Genomic DNA, 22,839 nt, shown 5'->3' with positions numbered 1-22,839 from the left:
AAGAAAATGAGAAAACACTCACTGCTCTTGACTGAGTAACTTTAGTAGCTTTAAAAAGTATTCATGTATAATAATCATACATTGAAGACAGTAGTAATTTTATGTTGCATTTTATTCTGAATGTTTTCTTGAATACTTGATAGCCTACTGCTGTTAAAACTTTTAAAGCTGTTAAAGCACTGAATTTTCTTAATTTGTATTTTTTGTTCTATTATTTTTAATCTATTTCTATTCATTGCTGTTTTTTTATTGTTATTTTATTACTGACTGTTTACTAGTCTTGAGTAATTACTTAAGAACTTGAAACCATTCTTCCTTAATTAACAAACTAGTTCGTGTTATTACTTGTGGTGTTAAAGCTGGTGTTGAGAATCGTCAAATTTCACTACTGAAATGTTGTTATTGTGATAATGTATAGCCTTTATTGTACATTGTAGATCTTGCTGCAATAACATGATGAAAAAGTAGATCTCATTCCATAAACTATGAGCATCCCTGCTGTTAATGGTGGCGATAGAGGCTTATCTTTATTTGACTACCATACGTAACATAAAATAATGACCAAATGACAATAGCCTCCTCCCCTACCCAGTGCAGTTTACATTTCTGTCGCAGAGAATTGAGTTGATTGCATAGATACACTATTAGGTTGGGCATCGGTCATAATTTTAGAAAAATATACAACATAAACTTTGTTACCTCAGCATGGAACTTAAATGTCTTTTTTTCTCTCTGGACAAGTAACTTTTTTTTATTCGGTCAAGTGAATGACCAATTTACTTGTCCAGAGAGAAGCCCTGGTTTTAAATTTGCTGAGGTGCAGAATCAGGGTAACAGACAGTGTGCATTACACCATAGCAGACTGCACATGCTCACCTGACTGTAGGGTGTCGAGGGATCATCACCTCTGACCCCATCTGCTAATCAACAGCCCCAATGAGCAGAGACATCCTCTCTAAAGCTCTGAGCAGGCTTTTTTGCATCTGCACCTCATTACAATGTCACCCACTGCAAAGTCTAAATCCCCTTAATGATCCAGTGTAGTTCCACTCCCCCATCACCCCTAAAAAGTGTCTTCCTGCACGGTTACAATGTGTTGTCACCCTGGATCAGGATGCCAAACATGTGGATTAAGGCAATCCACACTTTTCAGGCTGAGGCAGTGGGGAACTTGTCTACATTGTACACAACCTCTCAGGTTTGTGGATTGGGAGATTAAGGCAAGTAGGTTAGAATCAGAATAAGCTTTATTGCCAAGTATGCTTACACATACAAGGAATTTGTCTTGGTGACAGAAGCTTCCAGTGCACAAACAATACAACAACAAGATAGAAATAACAAAAAAATAGAATAAAAATAAAAAGCGAGTAGAAAATATATGTAGAAATAAGACTATATACAGTGGTGTGAAAAAGTGTTTGCCCCCTTCCTGGTTTCTTATTTTTTTGCATGTTTGTCACACTTAAATGTTTCAGATCATCAAACAAGTTTAAATATTAGTCAAAGATAACACAAGTAAACACAAAATGCAGTTTTTAAATGAAGGTTGTTATTATTAAGGGAAAACAAAATCCAAACCTACATGGCCCTGTGTGAAAAGGTGTTTGCCCCACCTGTTAAAACATAACTTAACTGTGCTTTATCACACCTGAGTTCAATTTCTCTAGCCACACCCAGGCCTGATTACTGCCACATCTGTTCTCAATCAAGAAATCACTTAAATAGGACCTGCCTGACAAAGTGAAGTAGACCAAAAGATCTTCAAAAGCTAGACATCATGCCGAGATCCAAAGAAATTCAGGAACAAATGAGAAAGAAAGTAACTGAGATCTATCAGTCTGGAAAAGGTTATAAAGCCATTTCTAAAGCTTTGGGACTCCAGAGAACCACAGTGACAGCCATTATCCACAAATGGTGAAAACATGGAACAGTGGTGAACCTTCCCAGGAGTGGCCGGCCGACCAAAATTACCCCAAGAGCGCAGCGACGACTCATCCAAGAGGTCACAAAAGACCCCACAACAACATCCAAAGAACTGCAGGCCTCACTTGCCTCAGTTAAGGTCAGTGTTCATGACTCCACCATAAGAAAGAAACTGGGCAAAAATGGCCTGCATGGCAGAGTTCCAAGACGAAAACCACTGCTGAGCAAAAAGAACATTAAGGCTCGTCTCATTTTTGCCAGAAAACATCTTGATGATCCCCAAGACTTTTGGGAAAATACTCTGTGGACTGACGAGACAAAAGTTGAACTTTTTGGAAGGTGTGTGTCCCATTACATCTGGCGTAAAAGTAACACCGCATTTCAGAAAAAGAACATCATACCAACAGTAAAATATGGTGGTGGTAGTGTGATGGTCTGGGGCTGTTTTGCTGCTTCAGGACCTGGAAGACTTGCTGTGATAAATGGAACCATGAATTCTGCTGTCTACCAAAAAAATCCTGAAGGAGAATGTCCGGCCATCTATTTGTGACCTCAAGCTGAAGCGAACTTGGGTTCTGCAGCAGGACAATGATCCAAAACACACCAGCAAGTCCACCTCTGAATGGCTGAAGAAAAACAAAATGAAGACTTTGGAGTGGCCTAGTCAAAGTCCTGACCTGAATCCTATTGAAATGCTGTGGCATGACCTTAAAAAGGCAGTTCATGCTCGAAAACCCTCCAATGTGGCTGAATTACAACAATTCTGCAAAGATGAGTGGGCCAAAATTCCTCCACAGCGCTGTAAAAGACTCATTGCAAGTTATCGCAAACGCTTGATTGCAGTTGTTGCTGCTAAGGGTGGCCCAACCAGTTATTAGGTTTAGGGGGCAATCACTTTTTCACACAGGGCCATGTACGTTTGGATTTTGTTTTCCTTTAATAATAACAACCTTCATTTAAAAACTGCATTTTGTGTTTACTTGTGTTATCTTTGACTAATATTTAAACTTGTTTGATGATCTGAAACATTTAAGTGACAAACATGCAAAAAAATAAGAAATCAGGAAGGGGGCAAACACTTTTTCACACCACTGTATATATATATATATACACGTTTGTACAAATACAAATCTGTTATATACAGGCAGTGCAAGAGAATGTAATGGCAGAAGAGGTAGGATATGTTGGATAAATATAAATAGACGAAGCTGTGTATTGCACATAATTATTGCTTAATGGGGCAGTTTAACTGTTCATGAGATGGATAGCCTGAGGGAAAAAACTTTTCCTGTGCCTAACGGTTCTGGTGCTCAGAGCTCTGTAGTGCCAGCCAGAAGGCAACAGTTCAAAAAGGTAGTGGGCAGGGTGAGTGGGGTCCAGAGTGATTTTTCCAGCCCTTTTCCTTACTCTGGAAGTGTACAGTCCTTGAAGGGAGGGCAGGGGGCAACCAATAATCTGCTCAGCAGTCCGAACTGTCCTTTGTAGTCTTCTGATATCCAATTTCATAGCTGCACCAAACCAGACAGTTATTGAAGTGCATAGGAGAGACTCAATGACTGCTGAGTAGAACTGTATCAGCAGCAGGTTAGATAGATATTGGAGAATGGTCTCAAAAGAGTTTTGGCTATACTGAGGCTAGTTTGCTTGAAACATCTGTTGATTGGGGCAGAGATGATATCTTGTATTGTTAAACAGTAGAGATGGGCTGCAGTTTTCCTCGTATCCCATAAAGGTCTTTTGAGTCTGTGGCATGTATGCTCAGCCTAACATAGTATGAAATGCTTGTTATTAACTGAAACTCAAGAGTCTAGTGTCACACCTCCAGACAAATCTCACCTGAGAAGATTCTCACTGGATAAATAAACAGCTAACCACTTTGGCAAACGTGTGGTGGTTTTAACTGTTTACCTCAAACAAATAAATGATCTCAGTGTGTGATTAAATAGTCCTTTTAAAATAATGAAATTCAGGCGAGAACTGACATTGATTGGTCCTGGGTTTCTGTCATTATTTTCTCACCCTCATGTTGTATAAAACCCATATGAGTTTCTTTCTTCCATGCAACACAAAAGGAGATGTTAGGGTTAGTGAAAGCCTCAGTCATTCGCTTTCAGTGCATTGAGAATAGGCCTGTCACGATTATTAAATAATCGTCTGATCGCGGTTATATGAGACAACTGGTTATTTGAGACAACCGCGATTACTGGGCATTCAAATTCCAATCACATTTTAATGCCCAAATAAGGGAATTTTAAGTGAATATTCTGTATAAATGTGTGTGTCATTCAGTTGAACTCTGAGTCAGAGCGTCACTGAGCCACACTGCCAGCTCCTGTTCGGAAAAGTGCGTGAAACGCTCTGATGCGCGCGCTGTCAGCAGAGGCTCACGCCAAACTCCCGCGAAAGTATAAACTATGATACTGAACACAAAGTGCTCCAGTTTCACTTTAAACAATCGTGTAATGGCAAATATTCCTGGTTCATACAAGTTGTGTTAATGACATGCAGTGACAAAGAGGAGGAGACGCACACTTAATCTGTTTCTGTGGAGTGATGAAATGATGAAACGAAATCTCAAAGGTTTTGCCCCATGAGAAATAAGGGCTCGTGGGTTTAATCAGAACATTAAAATAACATGTGAAAGTGAAGAAATTAAGAAAGAAATGTTTTACTATTGCATAATATAATATAAATATAATAAAATATAAATTTTATATATATATATATATATATATATATATATATTTTTTTTTTTATTATTATTAAAAAAAAAAATGTTACAAAAAAATTTAAATGTTAAATTGACCAAAACAAAAGTTGACCAAAAAGAGAGACATATTTTAAGTATTTAGGAATATTTTGATATTTAAAACATTATTTTTCATGCCTTTCATAAGTTTTTAAAGCCTTAAAAGTAAATCATAGTTTATTCCTATTTTATTATTTGATTTATATATTTGAAGTTAAATATGTAAAAATGACTTCTTAAGGTGTATGAGCACACATGCAGAAAAAAAAGCACACCTTTAAAAATATGACAATTTATATGACAATTAATCGTCACAGCCCTGAAACAGACAATTAATCTTCATAATTGCAATTATTTCATAATAGTGACAGCCCTAACTTGAGAAAATATGTTTTGAAAGTGAATGGTGACCGAGGCTGTTGTTCTGCCTAAAGGCCGGTTTATACTTCTGGGTCGAACCAAAGGTTGTGTCTCGTTTGAAAGGCTGCGTGCTAGGTAGGACGTGTCCTTTGAAGGCTGCAGTATACCGAGCGTCCTCCTTTAAACAAGTCTTCTTTAATCGAGACGGCCTTCGTAGGACAAACGGAACTTATCATGGTTGCTATGACAGCACGCCAATCTTTAACAAGTGCGAGCGCTTGGAGTGTGAAGGTAACAAAGTCCCTTTGGAAGGGAATGTATGAGGTAAAATTTAGGAGAATTATAATGATGTAGAGATAAAATAAAATAGATTTTACAGGTGTACTTTTAGTCTAATACTTTTTTAATTATATATTAATATAATAATTATTATATACTCTGCACCCATCTACTGAGGTACTTCAACTTGGGAGTTAACATTACTTGCGTTTGAACATCATATTTACGGGCAAATTGGCATCATTTTTTTAGACATTTCCGTTGAAGCAAAGAATTGTGGGTTGTGAGTGCCCAAGAAGGATAGACCTCATGTATCCTCCGAATTCCCATGAAAGAAGGTCGCATTCAAAGGCTGCATTCGAAGTGTCCTACTCACTTTTCTGAAACGAGACAACCTCGATGACGTATGCGGCCGACAGATGTGACCTCCGGATGACGCTGCCTTCCAAACGAGACACAGCCTTTCTAACAAGTCAGTCCCCTGGCGGCCATCTTTGGAGCGCTCCTGGGAAACTATTTTCAGTCATGACAGTACAGCTCCTATCTACTTGAATGGGGAAAGGCCGAAATCTCCAAAACGGTTGGTCAAGATTACGATCAAAGAAAAATTTCAAATCAGCAGTAAAATCTGACAACGCTTTTATCATAAATTGTGCTTCTTTACCTCAGATTATTAAAAAAAAAAAAAAAAACTATAGCAATTACAGCTAATGCGCATGCCCATTCTCGAGATGATTGACAGGCAATGACTGTATCTAAAAGGTGATTGGCTCTCTCGCCTATAAAGCGGAACTTCCTTTCTACATCAGTTGGCTGTTGGGCGCTAGATCTCCTTGTTTGGGCATTCCAATTTCTCCCATTCATTTAAATAGAAGTGGCCCATCTCTGATAAATAGTCTCTTGTCGAACCTTTGTTGTAGATTTCGCGAAGTGACAAACGCGGTGTTTTGCATTTATATTGTCTGCATCGCTCTGTGAGTACACAGCCAAAATGCTTGTGTATTTAGAGAAAATGTCTCTGTTTATGAAATGATTGTACATTTAAAAAAATAAAATCAAATTAATTTGTATTGTATTTAATAGTATTTATTAAATTATTATAGCATTCAAAATGAGCTCATCAAAGTATGGTAAGTAAATGTTGTTTATAGGCTACATGTTGCCTGCCATGCAGAGAGAAAATAAATCAGGCATATACTGTATTTTTGCTGTTAAGTTGCTTAAATAATAATTAATAAATATTCTGGCATTTCTTGATGCTCCATGCTAAATATACCATGCACATACACTGCCGGCCAAAAGTTTGGAATAATGTACAGATTTTGCTGTTTCGGAAAGAAATTGGACCTTTAATTCACCAAAGTGGCATTCAACTGATCACAAAGTATAGTCAGGACATTACAGATGTAAAAAACAGCACCATCACTATTTGAAAAAAATAGTTCCAAACTTTTGGCCGCCAGTGTAGATAGGATAACAAACTCTAAACAAGTGCTTTTTACTGTACACCTGTGGTTCTCGACCTTCTTTTGATGAACGTACCCCTACTTCATTCCCCTACTTCAACCCCCTGTGGTTACATTGTTGTAGAGGTGCACGTCAGGCTAAGGCATACTCTACGCCTACGGTGTGGGTTCAGCGCAGAAGTATAAACTGGCCTTAACATCTCCTTTTGTGTTACACAAAAAAAGAGAAGAAAAAGTGTCGATTGAGGGTGAGTAAATGATTACATAACTGTAATTTTTGGGGGTAAACTATACCTTTAATTTGATCCCCTTCACTGTTTAGCTTGTATCTGCAATGTGATAACTCATCTGTGCTCGTTTAAATGCCCAGTATATTGATAACTGGCATCATTGCCTGTAACGCTCTCCTAAAATACCTTAACTCTTGTGTGTACAGAGTTAGCACTGGGGGTCTGAGTGGTGGATCGGGAGGGTGAGCGTGGGGGGTGTTAGGGATTACCCCTTTTCCAAAGCCTAGTTACATTGCAGAAGTAAATGAGCTGTTGAAAGAATGCACCCAGGGCTGGAACAGCCGAACATCCTGGGGGTTGCAGCTTAACTGCAGCCCGATTGGTGGGATTACAGAGGAAATGAGAGGACAGAGCAGGGGACCGAGAGCCAGGTAATTCAGCTCTAATTAACCACATTCACCAACCTGCATGTTTTCTTTCCCACCTTTTCTTCTTTCCCGTAGGATTTGTTCCTACCTGTTGAGAGACACTGTTGCTCTCTGCATTCTCAGACATCATTGTTAAGGAGAAGAATGACAGTAGTTTGGATTGTGGCAACTTCAGGGTGGCCTTGTTTATGATTCATACATATTTTGTTCATACAGTATATTTTGTGTGCTGCCTCCTTGTAGTTTTTTGCAGCATGCAAATGATTGCAACTCTTTTGATCAGCAGGTGCTCCTTTGTATAGGTACAGCTAACGTATTACTTCTTGATTGTGTGATAATGTTTCTAAGTCTCATCTGACTTTGCATTCATCAAGTGATGTTAATTACAACTCTCCCCCGCTATTTCTTTCTCTCTGGTTCTCCCTCTCGGAGCTGTCACCTCTGTGTCAGTGGATATCCCTGAGTCTCAGCATGCAGCATCCATTGGAGCTGAATGTACCCTCCCTCTCAGCCACTGGCCCACCAGTCGGCGCTGTCCTGACATGACAGCCCATTGTGTTTGTCCAGCCAGGCCGAAACCCCTGGCCACAGGAAGGAATTAAGGGAGGATAGGAGGGGAGAAGTAATTATGTTTAGTCACTGAATTCTGTAGATCCCTGTGTTAATTATGCAATTCACCACAAAGCACTGTCAAGTCAAGTGAAAAGAGCAGGAATGCCGGTGAGAGTGGCTCAAAACATGACACCTCAGAGCCCCTGTGAGGTCAGGGAAGGACCATGTGTTTGTAAAGGTAGGATAAGCTCCTCACGTATACCAGGCTCCAATTACAGGTCTGCCCATTCACATGCGGCTCAGCTCGGCTCGTTTGGCTTGTCAGCAATTTTATTGCAATTAATGGAGCGTGAGATACTAAGTATACTGTAGCACAGATCTACCAAGTTAAATGCACACTGTACACTGTGTAACCCCTCTGAAATACTTAATATAAACTATATTAAAGCTGAAGTGTGTAATTTGTTTCGGCACTAGTGTCACAATACAAATTAGCAAAAATTTGTGTTTACATGCACAGCCTAGCACCTATTATGCTTAAAGTAATATTCTGGGTTAAATCAGCTGCATTTGAGGCATAATGTTGATTACCACAAAGAACAATTTCGACTCGTTCCTTCTTTTCTTTACAAAAAGTAATTAAATGAAGGTTACAGTGAGGCACTTACAATGGAAGTAAATGGGGCCAAATTGTGGATGGTTTAAAGGCAGAAATGTGAAGCATATAATTTTATACAAGCACTTACATTAAAGGAATGTTCCAGGTTCAATACAAGTTAAGCTCAATCGAAAGCATTTGTGGTATAATGTTGATTACCACAAAAATTAATTTGGACTTGTCCCTCCTTTAAAAAAGCACAAATCTTGGTTACAGTGAGGCACTTACAATGGAAGTGAATGGGGCCAATTTTTGCACTTTAAAATTCTAACTTTTTCAAAAATATAGCAACAAGACATAAAGGATATGCCTGTATGCATGATTTTAGTGTGATAAAATCACTTACATATCTTTTCTGTGTAAAGTTATAGCCAATTTTACAACTTTGTTACCATGACGATGTAATGTCAACAAACACTAAAACCCTAAAATGACTGTAAAAATTAAAATTGAAACAACTACAGCTCAAATAATACACAAATGTAAAATAAAATAATGAATGTAAGTGCTGTTATAAAATTATAAGCTTCACATTTCTGTGTTTAAACCCTCTAAAAATTGGCCACATTCAGTTTAATTGTAAGTGTCTCACTGTAACATTGATTTTTGCTTTTTTTTTTGTTTTTTTTTTTTTTTTCAAGAAAAGGAGGAACGAGTCGAAATAAATTTTTGTGGTAATCAACATTATGCCACAAATGCTGTCAATTGAGCTTAACTTGTATTGAACCCAGAACATTCCTTTAATTCTTCTGTTAAAACTTGTTTTACACAAAACTTGTGTATTATTTGAGCTGTAAAGTTGATTAAATAATTTTAGGGTTTTAGGGTTTACATTACATCGTCATGGCAACAAAGTTAAAAAATTGGAAATAACTTTTCACAGAAAAGATTAGAAAGCGATTTTCATTACTAAAATCATGTTAACACGCATACTACGACGTATGGCTACTTTTGAGTATTTTAAAATTTACAGATTTACCCCAGCACTGCCTCACTGAAAACACTTTGCCTTTTTTAAAGAAAAGGAGCAACAGGTCGAAATTAATATCTGTGGTCATCAACATTATGCCTCAAATGCTGTCGACTGAGCTTATCTTGTATTGAACCAGGAATATTCCTTTTTATTCCTTTGCTTAAACTCTTTTACCGGTGTTCTTATCAGCTTATCCAATGTGTGCAAGTGTTGTGCGCATGCCTGTTTTTGTTTTGACATAAAAAAGCAAAGAATAACCCAATGATATCAAGTCTCATGTAAATGCAGTTTTCTAGCTTTGTCTGATTTTTTGAGTAAGATGATTCTTTTTTGCAGTTAGCAGTGTATTGGTGTGCAACTGTACGTATTAATGTGTTCAATGTTGATTGTTTTTAAACAGGTTTCTCGAACACTTTCCCAGTCCACCACTGACCAGAGAGATAGTCCTGCCCCAAACTCACGCCATTGATTAAACCGGGATACTCAAACAAACAGAAACATTTTTGGATAGCTTCTCAGTATTTGCACTCTTCAGGGAAATCATATACAAATTGCTTACTTTTAGTTGAATATTAAGCTGCGATAGGAGAAAGTATTTTAACAGAAAAAATGGCACACAGCAGCTTTAAAAAAGGAAGAAGTGATCTCAGTACACTGTACAACTTGCTTCTTAAAGACTCTGCTGTCCCGTAGTCCTTCTATAGTATCAGTGAACATGCCATTGTATTCAATTCTGCATTAGGAAGAATGTGAATTAGTGCTAAAAAGGAGCCCTTTATTTAAATTCCCCTTCACAGAAGTGCTCTAGCCTGGGGAACCAGACCAATGTGCTCCTAATATCTGTCCCCAGATTATGGCTTCTCTTTTGTAAATGAGGAGAGAGAGGCAGATACGATCAGGTGCAGGAGCCGTGGTCCGCGGGCTAGTGGAGGAGAGAGGAGAGCAAAGGAGGAAGTCATTTATGGGCTGAACATTTTTCATGCCTCAGAAACCATGTTGAATTAAATAGAGTAATCACAGCTTGAGGCCACCTCTCTCTGGTTCACTCTGTCTTTCGCTCTTTGTACCTCATTTGCTGTATAGAGGAGTGGATTATCACTAGATCACTGTGGAGGCCGGCCCAACAAATGCACACACACTTTCACCACAATGCTTCTCATCAGGTGTTTGGAGACGCTGGGACAGAGGGCTAGTTTCTTTCACTTTTTAAATGTTTTTTGAGATCCTATAGTTCCTATATATAAGGAGCAGCAAGGTCATGGGTTCAAGTCCTAGGGGAAACACACAAACTGATAAAATGTATATCTTTAGGTCACTTTGGATAAACGCATCTGGCAAATGTGTAAATGCATATCTTGGAGTCACATGCAGTTTTGTTTTGTTTATCAATCTTTATTAATCGATCAAAGCTTGCCTTCTTTCCTAATAGTTCAACTTTCAGATCCATAGCATTTGACAGTGACTAAACTGCGATTTGCCCATTAACAGCACCAACCTGTTAGTCATTTGTCCCTCTGTCCTGCAGCCAGCCCAAGGAGAACCACTACAAGGTCAGTGAGATAAAAATAGTTTTGATTCAGATCAAGTGAAGCATTTAATTCTGGAGGTGCCCTCGGGCCACTTCCGTGAATGCTCTTAATCCACTTCTATAATGCACATTGCCCAATTGTGTATGTGCATTATCTGGACGCAATGTGCACTCCTTTGGGCTGTCATTGTGAAACACATTGCTGAGTGTCTCCCATGAGCCGTATGAATTTAGATGATGACAGCTGAGCGTAGAGACAAGGCCATATATCTTATTTATGGGGTGGAGGGAAAGGTGGCAGCAGTACACGGGTGTCATATTGAGAGACTTAAATGAGGGATGTAGAGAAGGATGGAGTGACACAGCGACTGCAGTCAACTGCTACCTCCAGCAATTGCAAGGGAAATACTGTAAGTTACAGATAACAAAGAATGGCAGAGCAGTGCTTAAAGGGATGTCTCACCCAAAAAAGAAAATTCTGTCACTATATAGTCTTCTCATTGTAATTTTGTTCCAAACCCAACTACTTTTTTTCCTCTGTGGGACACAAAATGGGAATTTTTGAAGAATATCTAAGGCTACTGTTTTACATATTGTATAATGAAAGGTAGTGAGGACTGGGACTGTCAAGCTCCAGAATGGAAAAAAAAAAAAAAAAAGCCCCATAAAAGTATTGTAAAAGTGGTCCAAATGACTTGTGTGCTAAATAGCATTGTGTGAGGAGCAGACAGAAATTTAAGTTGTTATTCACTGAAAATCATGACATCTGCCCTAGGTCACCTTGGCACGTTCATGAGAGTGCATGAGAGAAGTGGCGATTTTCGATTCGTTCTTTTGGGTTGGATCTTTTTTTAATGAATTGGTTGATCCAGTTCACAAAATCCGGTTGCAACTTTAATAGTTCGCTAGAAGGGAAGATTATCATTGAATGATGACTTAAATTTTGGTCTGTTGTTCAAACAAAGCTATCGTATGACTTCTGAAGACTTTGCCGTTTGGACCACTTTTATGATACTTTTATGGTGCTTTTTTGTCATTTCAGTCTCCTTTCACTTTCATTATGTGGAACAGTGTGACTCAGGATGTTCTTCAGAAAATCACCGTTTCATGGTTTTTTGGGTGAACTATTCCTGTTTACTATTCAGCGTTTTCATTTTCACTGGCCCCCAACAAACACACACACACACACACATTTTATTTTGCTCCCTGTTTTTATGTGTACCAGAAAAAAATGACATTTTCATAAAATGTTAAGTTTTCATTTAATAAATAAATAAATTACTAAGTTTTTATTGTGCAATCATAGCTGGAAATTAACAGCTATGATCCATTACATATATTTGTATACAATCCATAACATTATTAACTTGAGCTCTCAAGACTATCACAAATAATTCTCAAAATATTGACAAAACCTCATCTGTCGGGCAGCTAGAAAGCATTACCTGGATGACAAGTTTAAATCAGCAAATTTTGCAACAGCATTACATACATCACAGGAAACCAAATATTGTAACAAGCATGATATATAACATTATAAGCAAGCAAGGTCACACCCTCTGTAAAGTTTGGTATTTGCACCATCTCTTTTGGCCTCTTTCTAGCCATATCCTTATTTGTTCAATTTGATTGGCCAAAGCAAGCCATGTTAATTGCACTTACAGTCTGTGGGCGTCACAGGGATTATCGACCTGAATCATATTAGTCGAGCTTCCCAATCATTGGGACATTTACTGATCTGTTGCTTAAAGTGCTTTATCCTGTTTTACTGTTCAGTGTGGAATGTTTTAATCAAATAACAGACACTATGCTGACAGAAAGACCTACAGTACACATTGCTGTGCTGCCTCATCATGGGCCGCCAGCGGGTGGCAGCAGTCTCCACTCTTTGCACGGGGAGCTTTTTATGGGTTCCTCTGGTGGTCTTTAAGAATCTGACAGTTTCAGTCAGTAAAATGTCCTGCAAACATGCAATATTCAGAGCTTCTAATTTGGGCTTTAAGCTGTGAGCTCAAATGCGCCAAATGTTTGCGGGGTGCCTCTGAGCAAGAGCAATCTGTGCCGAAGACTGCAGAGAAAGTTTACTTAAAGACACACACTTACCAAATTCCAAGGGGAGTGTTTATGTGTGACTGGGAGTATGACGGTTAGTGATTCTTTTCAGGTTTCTGTGCTGTTGCCTTTTTGGTGTGAGGGTGCACTTTGGGTTAGGTGCCAGCTCCTGAAATTTGATAAAGACTACGAAAGAGGAAACCAATGGAAAATTGCCCCAAATTTGTTTCTGACATATGTATTTATTTATCTAAAACAAATTCCCCCAAATAATATCACTATATATTCTAAAGTATTGTTTGCTTAGATACCCCCTGCAGCACCCATTAAAGGGATAGTTCACGCAAAAATGAAAATTCTGTCATCATGGACGTACCTTCTTGCTTTTCCAAACCCAAATGACTTTCTTTCTTCTGTGCAATACAAAAGAAGGTGTTACTTAAATTGTTAGGGATTGACAACCTCAGTCACCATTCACTTTTATTGGAAAATGAATCATTTCAATTTAAATCAGAAAATCATACAGGTTTGGAACAACATGAAGGTAAATAAAAGACAGCACAAATTTCATTTTTGGGTGAACTAACACTTTAAATCCACACTATAGGCTGCAGATGTACTGTGATGAAGTCACTACTGAATAACCAGAGGACTGAGGTTTAGATCATGCATATGACAGTAATACTAAAGCACTTAAGAGGGGATTTACAGCTCTTCTCATTCTCTTCCAGTCCCATCACTATTCCACCTGTTACCTTGCTCTCTCTCTGTCTGTCTCTCTCTTTTACAGACAGAAGAGCTTCTCTCATGCTCAGTTTAATCCCTGAACTTTGTCACCTTCAAAAATCTCCATATATCCTTATTTCTCATCTTTCTTTCTCTCTCTCATCCTTCTCCTCTGTAGGATGCACCTGTGGTGGTCTTATCTGTGCCTCTGCTGCGTGAGTGTGGTATTATGAGATTAAGGATGGAGCTCTGATGATCGGATGCAGCTCTTAATTGGAGTGGAGGTGTGCTTGGCTTCAGCCAGTGATTTTGGCTCACGGATATGACAGTGGAGTAGGGCTCAGAGCAATGATACAGGACTAGACAGCGCAGGTTGGTGGAAGGATGTCAATATAATTCTCTAATTGTTTCTGATTGGTCCAGGCAACTCAGTAGGATAGATGGATAAGGAGAATGATTCCCTGCTCTCTCTTGTATTTTGATGTCTTCGCAATCTATGTATCCATGAGCTTAAAATCGGGCTGTCCAAAATAATGCAATCATAACTGAAAGGTGTTCCCAATCAGGATAGCGGATTAAGAGATTATGCTCGCTTTGTCAGTGCCCATTGTGAGGGGTCAAGCCGACGTAATTTTGGTGATGGAGGACTATTGCATTTCCGTGGACTGCTACCCAGGTCACCCTGAGGGAGAGAGGGCTTGTGGCAGGTGTGGCCTCTGTAATGACAAAAGACCATATTGATATAATTGCTCTCTTTTTATGATTAATTTCATATTGTAATGGGACAGGATTTAGCAAAGCTCCCCCAAAACGCTCGACCATCAGTGCAAAGCTTCTCATTACAGGAAGAGCCCTGTTATATTGTCTCACTGCTATGTGTCCGCAGTTAATATGGGTCACCATAGTAAACGAGAGCACCCATTAGGTTATTATATTTCATTGTCTTTAGAGTTGCACCTCTAAGCACCAAAACAACCTAAATTAGGATAAGAGGCTCATGGGAAGATTAAAACCAGAGTTGGTTCCTCTCATCACTTCCAGTGTTGGGGGAGCTACTTTGAAACAGTAGCTTCCCAAGCTACAAACTACTTATAACTAAAAGTAGTTAAACTACAGTCAAGCTACCATTTTAGAAAAGTATTTAGCCATGCTACGAGCTGCTAACAAAAAGCAGCTAATTACATTGAAGCTGTTAAAGAAATTAAATCTGTTCAATATTTTAACAGATGATATCATTTTATTCTGCAACCAAAACCACATTTATTTTGCATAAAAACACTGAAGATCTCTATTATGGTGATATTAAACAATTAGGATGGCAACATTAAATTGAAAAAAATGCCACATAAGTACATTTGTTAACACTTTACAATAAGGTTCTATTTGTTAACAGTAGTAAATGCATTAGTTATCATGAACTATTAACAATATTTTTTAACAGTATTTATTAATCTTGATTAATCTTAATTTATAAAAAATAAAAGTGCTGTAAAAGTATCGTTCATTGTGAGTTCGTGTTAACTACTATGCTAACTAATGTTAATGAATACAACCTAAAAGTGTTATTGTTGAAGGTTGTTGTAAATTTATACTAAATACAATTTATGCTAAATTGAACATTGTACATTAACACTAAACACTAAACACTAAACACAACTAATAAATCTAGAAATTACCCTATTTTATTTGAGTTGAAAATACGCAGCAGCAATTTCCTAAATATTTCTCTTCAAAAGAAAAGATGCAGCAACTTCTGCACAGTGGCTCGAGTCAATCAGTGAACTGTTTATATAAACAGGTTTGTTTACACGATTCACTAAAATCGTTCCTTGCGTTCCTCGCGGGTGGAATGACCTTCCCAACTCCAACTGCATAGCCAATTCTCTTGCAGCTTTCAGGAAACATTTAAAAACGTATCTCTTCCCTGAGCACTTGACCAAATCCTGCTAATGTCTTCTTTCTTAAAAAAATAAATAAAAAAAATGCGACTGTCTCTCACTTTCCTCTCTGCTTGTATTTCTCTGAGCAAAATTGAAACTTCACATTGTATTATTATTAATTCAATAATTGCCTTGTATTTTTGCCTCCTTAGGATGATTAGTTTTTGCTGTATTCCTCATTTGTAAGTCGCTTTGGATAAAAGCGTCTGCTAAATAAATAAATGTAAATGAATAAGTATAAAAATGAATTTATCTTTCCAACGCAAATCTGTGAATCGTTTAATTTATTTTAACGAACCTATTCACTTAAATGTTTTGGAAATCCCAAATCTACTCGAGAGAGGACTTTTAATGTTAGCATGTTTAATTATTGCCGAGTGTGCAATATAATGTTACAAAAATCTAGCATTTTGTGTTGCTTGTTACTAGAAAATCTGCACTCTAGCTGTACTACTGTCACATTACTGAAAAATTTAGTTAAGTTAGTGGCGTTGCTACTTTTAGTTAGTTACTCCCCAACACTTCTACATTCAAAATAACCTCCCACACCGTGAACAAATCCCTTGTAGATGTGCTTGGAGACCTAGGGACCATTTCAAGCAGGTGTTTTTTTGGTCGTTCCCTGCACAGATTGCTCTTGCTCTAGGGCATCCTGCAAGCATCCACAGCCACCCAATCTGCCTTTAAAAGCCTGAATTAAAGCCTTTGAATATTACATATATGTTATGGGCTTCTAATTTGGAGAGATCACCAATATTGTTCTCTATATTGTTCTCTGCAGGTAAAAATTGGATCATAATTACAGCATGACCTCCTATCAAACAAGATAGAGCTGGTCAGTCCCATTCACTTTGCCATGTGGATTGTGAAAGCGCAGGGCATTGTTAGGTAGGGAGGCCTTTAACTGAAATAGCCTTTGACAGACCCCCTTGTCACCACGTACTGCTTATTGGGCCTCCTCTGCCCTGTACGCCACGTTTTCCTCCATTGCTCTCCATTCATTCCTTCCACCTCAGCAGGCCTTCATAAAGAAACAGGGCCTGCCAGTGACCCCAGCATTCAGGCTAGGGTTCTCTGCTGTGCCCAGCATCCTGCCCCCATTTCTGTCTAACAAACCCTGCCTTTGCATCTTCAGCACTCCAGTTCTGATGGCTAGAATTGCATGGTACCCTGGGGGTCAAATGCAGGCATGGCATATGCCCCCAATTCACACAAGCTTTGGGTGGCTACACCGGAAACTTTGCCTACTAAATCTTCTTTACAATTCAACTTAGAGTTTTACTGTCTTTCACAAGTTTCCCTCGCCTCAAATGCAGTTACTTTCCTGAATTTTAAAGAGCACTTATCCCCATATCAATTAATGTGGGCCGCATTGACTAAATCAAAAGGTAATCATCACAAAATGATGTACTTGAGAGAGACATGATAATGTAAGGACCCATAAAACAATAACCATCACTTTCTTAAAAGTTCTTCTTTCTGGTAAAACGGCAACATGCCTGTTGCATCCCTCAAAACACGGCGTGTGAAGACATTACTCAATTATTGCTCTTAAGTGCCTCTTAAAATTTAAGTGCTACGCTGTCTGTCAAGCTGCCATTATTTTTAAAGGCTGTTCCCCTTGTGTCTGTTCATCTTATCACTTTTAGGGCAATTTCATAACAGAGCAATTTAATCCACCGTGTGGTTTCAATCCATCGACTCCTCTAGTCGTATCAGTGGAGTATAGACACATATGCACACAGGCAGTGAAGCAGGAGAAGACCGTGTTTTCCACAGTATGTTAATGGCCGGTGAGGTCACTCTCTCTCTCTCTGATAGTGAAGAGTGGAAGATGAGCAGGCCTCTGTGGAGTGAATAAATGTGTAAATGCAGCTCGTTCTTCTCTAATCCACAGAGGTGGAAAAGCACTGAGCCGTTAAATAAGCAGAGTGCTGAGCCGCTTTGCTCTTTGCCTGCATATTGACCAGAGACTTAAGATGATTAATGCAGCACTTTAGCGCTGCAGAGAAGAGAGTGTGAGAAATAGAGAGAGAGAGAGAGAGAGAGAGAGAGAGAATGGGAAAGAATAGAGATGTTAAGAATTTTAATTGTTTAATTTCGCTGATAACATGGTAGATTTTGTAGTGTTCACGAAATGTAAATACTTGACCATATATGTATACATGTCTTGTTTTCCAGGAAGGATATCCGAACATCCCTAAAACAAGCTAAATTTACTTGAGAAGCAAAAACTGTGTAAAATAATAGGAGAATGTGTCTTTTTCAATCAACATCTATTTGACAATGTGGTAAGAAAAATAAACTTAAAGAAATGTTCTCTGAAAACAACTCTTAATATCTTACACAGTTATGCTTCTCAAGTAAATGTAGCTTGTTTTAAGGATATTTAGTTATTTTTTTACTGAAAAACAAGACAATACTGATTTTTTCCAAATAAAAAAGCCCATTGTTATAAAATTTACTGGTTGTCAGCACAACCAAATAGTGAAAAATTCCCCAGAATTGTTAGATGAGAGAAATGACAAGACCTGCACAAACAAGGCTCTCAAAGAGGTTTTGCGCAGCTCTACCTAAATTCAAGAAGTTACATTTGACGTCCCAATCCCAAGGTTGCAGCACACTCACAGAGGGGGGTTGTAATTGGCTACTGACAGCAGGGTGAAGGGTCAGATGCAATTGGGCCTCAGGTAATTTACTGGTGGAAGTGTGTGTTTGTTTTTCATATTCACCACTCCATGAGAAATTGCATTTTTAACAGGGCGGGAGGGAATGCAGAACAGTTGGATGCTGATTGCAGATATTCTGCATGTGCAAGTCTGTATGCGTGTGTGTTTGCTATGTGCATTTTTATTTGCTCACTTGCAAGGGTGTAGTTGTTCTCCACTTTGACAAAGCCTTACAGATGCCTCCGACAAAGCATGTTTTCACATAAAAATGTTTTCACATAAAAATATGAATAAACTTGTAAATGTAGCAATATGATGCTGGTTGAGCAGAAAATGTCGGAACCGAAATACCCAGCAAAGAGGATACAAAAATAAACATGTGAAGCATTTGATAACAGGATTTTCATTGATGTGGGCTCTGCTGTACAGGGCATATAGAAAGACACTGTCTTTTCAATGTAGCTGCATGTCACAATAGGCCGAAAGGTGAATGCCATCAGCTATAGACTTTACCAAATAGGCAACATCAGATCTTGTAAAGCAAAAAACCTTTTATAATACAGGGGTCATACTTTCTGTCTGTAGATTACTTGTACAGCTGCAGAGCCATTAACCTTGAGTGAAACACGTGACCAATCTCTGAGCTTTCTGGTTGGGAAGCCACATCAAACTTGTAAGAGAGAAAATGGGGGATGAATATCAAGCTGTGAAAAAATGAGAAAGGTTACTGATAAAATTTAGATTCAAACTAGCGATCTTAAATTGGCATGATGTTTGGTAGACTGAAAAAAGAAATATGATTCTTTCAAAAGCCACAGATAACTGTTGTTGACTAAAAAATGAATCAAATAATATTTTATGTGGCCTGTCATTCCCTGACTAGATGTGTTTCTTCAAATTTAAAAGAGAAGTGGCAGATTACACATAGTGGTAAGAATGAGCCTAATGTATTCTTGCATATCAGCACTAAATACCTTGGTTTGAGTGTCCCTTGCAAAATACTGACCATTTGTGGTTGGATTCAGGAATCTTGTTCTTTTCCTAGTGCTCATCTTGCCAACATAAGTGTACAATTTTGACATACTGATGGCAAAAAAGCAAATCCTAGGAAAATGGCTTATCCACAGTGCAGTTGCTTTCTGGGCTGTTAGAAAATAATATTTATGCTGGAAACATTATAGTTGGAATTTGATATTAGATATAAAAACATATAAAAAATAAAAAATAAAAAAGGTCTTGTATAGGGGAAAAAAAGTGGAAAATGAAATGTTTTTGTTGAAGTTTTACTTGTTTTATTAATAATAACAACCAGGAGTTAAATTGTACCAGAACAGTCTGGAACGGCATTCTGGCACCTTCGATTTAAAGAAAAAAATGACAGCTTGTTTGTCAGTCCATTCGAGTTCTTGAATGCTCCGCTTTTTTTTAAATTTTTTTTATCCATTTCGCACTTCTGGAATCATCATCCGATTTTAAGGTTCCCCCAACACCAAAATCCAATTTTAACCTTGATAATTAACAACTAAACACCAATTATTTCGGTAGTACTCTAGTGTTGATGCTTTTTAAGAACTCTCTTTTTTTAACACTAATCTTAACCCCCTGCTAATATTCAATATCACCAAATGATATGATCTTTAAAGACACCTTTCTTATATCGGTGGCAACAGTTATACTGCAAGTTAGAGTCTTGCAAGTTTCTGTGCCAGTTGTGTCTCCTGTAATTAGCGGTGTAGGGAGGTGGAAAATCGTGAATGTTGGATCTGCCAGGCAGTGACGAATTGCTTCTGTGGGGAATAGCTGGAAAGAAAAGGCAGGAAAATGCAAAGTGCTTGAGGGTCCCTGGGAGCCATTTCAGCACTCTCTCAAAATAATTTCTGCAGATAAAATATTCAAAAAAGCAGTTATGTTTTCATTTAAAACATCATGTCCTCTGTAAGTTTTATTTAATGTCAAACCAAGCACTCGGTTTTATCTCAGACTTTTGTGTTTTTGTAGCTGGTCGTTCACAATTCATTTTAACCATTGAATTGCTGGCTCCTTAGCACTTGATGCCTGCTCTTATAGTATCTATGTAACAACACTACAGTATATGGAGCAAAGGTCAAAATGTGTTTAGTGCGTATGATATTATTCAAACTACTTTAATGCTCTCAGGATTTACAATAAACTTTTTTAAATCGTGTTGACATTCACCTTCATTTAAAATAATTTTAAAAAAAGGCAAACATGTATAGAATGCATGTCCTTGTGGATTATAGACAAGTTACTCATATCCTTCCTTCTCAAGTGTTAAAGGAATAGTTCACCCAAAAATTAAAATTAGCTGATAATTTAATCTCAGGCCAACCAAGATGTATATGAGTTTCTTTCTTGATCAAAACATAATTTAAGACTTTTAAGATTTCATTTCAGGCCTCCTCCTTTAAACAATGCAAGTGAATGTCCTCCATTTTTTGACGGTCCAAAATGCATATTTAGGGTGGATCAAAATAATCCACACGACTCTTGTCGACAAATAAAGTTCTTCTGAACCCAAACGATTGATTATTTTGATAAAAAAAAAACATTACTTTGTTTGCACGTACATCTCTGTGACGTGCGCTCATGAGAGGGATGATGTAAACTCGTTGGTAAGGTCACACGTCACGTAGAGGAGTCAGGAAGCACGTCATTGTTTATATTGTTTTTTTTTATTATTATTATTTGGAAATATTTTTTTATTTTATTTTATATTGTTTTGAAATTGTTTTGGACTGTTTTTGGTTTGGTTTGAACTTTGGCACAAGTTTCTCTTGTAAACAATGACGCGCTTATGTCATCCCTCTCATGAGCGCACGTCACAGAGATGTACGGAAGCGAACATTTGTAGTTAAAAAGTATATAAAAAATTTTTGTTTCTAAAAATAATCAATCGTTTGGGTTCAGAAGAGCTTTATTTGTCGACTGGAGTCGTGTGGATTATTTTGATGCACCCTAAATATGCATTTTGGACCGTCAAAAAATGGAGTACATTCACTTGCATTGTTTAAAGGAGGAGGTCTGAAATGAAATCCTAAAAATCTTAAATTCTGTTTTGATGAAAAAGGAAACTCAGATATATCTTGGATGGCCTGAGGGTGAGTAAATTATCAGCAAATTTTCATTTATGGGTGAACTATTCCTTTAATGGACAACATTCCCTTAAAGCAGGGAAATTTGACAGAGATTCATTATATCGTTTGATGATATGACTTATTTATTATTCTTACAAAAAGTGTGGTTCTTCTAGCACACATATATGAGCCACAACATTAAAACCACCTGCCTAATATTGTGTAGCTCCCCATCGTGCCGCCAAAACAGCACCAACCCGCATCTCAGAATAGCATTCACCATCAGAATGGGGAAAAATGTGATCTCGGTGATTTCAACCGTGACTTGATTGTTGGTGCCAGACGGGCTGGTTTGAGTATTTCTATAATTGCTGATCTCCTGGGATTTTCACACACAACAGTCTCTAGAATTGACTCCAAATGGTGCCAAAAACAAAAAACATCCAGTGAGCGGCAGTTCTGCGGACGGAAATGCCTTGTTGATGAGAGAGGTCAACAGAGAATGACCAGAATGGTTCAAACTGACAAAGCCTACAGTAACTCAGATAACCGCTCTGTACAATTGTGGTGAGAAAAATAGCATCTCAGAATGTTTAAAAAATAAAATTATTGAGATTAAACATATCTATAAATTTATTTTTTTTACTTTATATAATAAATTGTGTTTAAACTTATTGTCACTGTACATTAATCTGACTTGTATATTTTTATATTGTTGAGAATTGGTTAGATGTAGAGGTAGGGGTAGCATTAAGGTATGAAATGTAACAACAAATATATTTAGAATATAAATGATTCGTACATATGTTTACGTTTCTAAAGCTTTAAATAAATAAAAACATATATGTTTTAGATGCTGTCAATATGTCCATACTGTACGTTTTAGCATCTGTCCAAATGTACAAATAGCTATGAATAATAATGAGATCAGGCTGTTATAATTTATTTTAATCTTGAAAATATATGTTTTCTTTGCTATGTAGGCAAACAGGCAAAAAATACTGAAAAGACTCACGGCAAACTAATCTAGGACTGTACAAATTAGAGAAATTAGATAAAAGTAGCCAAATATAGGGGAAAAAATGAGCAATATTCTCTCCCAGTCGTGCTGCACTTATGTTAGATAGTAATTGGGGCCAGTAATTACTGTAAGTGGTGGGTTAACAGGCAATTAACCTGAAAGAAACAGTAGAGAATGTAAGAGATCAAAA

This window comes from Myxocyprinus asiaticus, chromosome 36 (genome assembly GCF_019703515.2).
Source record: "Myxocyprinus asiaticus isolate MX2 ecotype Aquarium Trade chromosome 36, UBuf_Myxa_2, whole genome shotgun sequence".
NCBI lineage: Eukaryota > Metazoa > Chordata > Actinopteri > Cypriniformes > Catostomidae > Myxocyprinus > Myxocyprinus asiaticus.
This window is presented reverse-complemented; position numbering follows the sequence as displayed.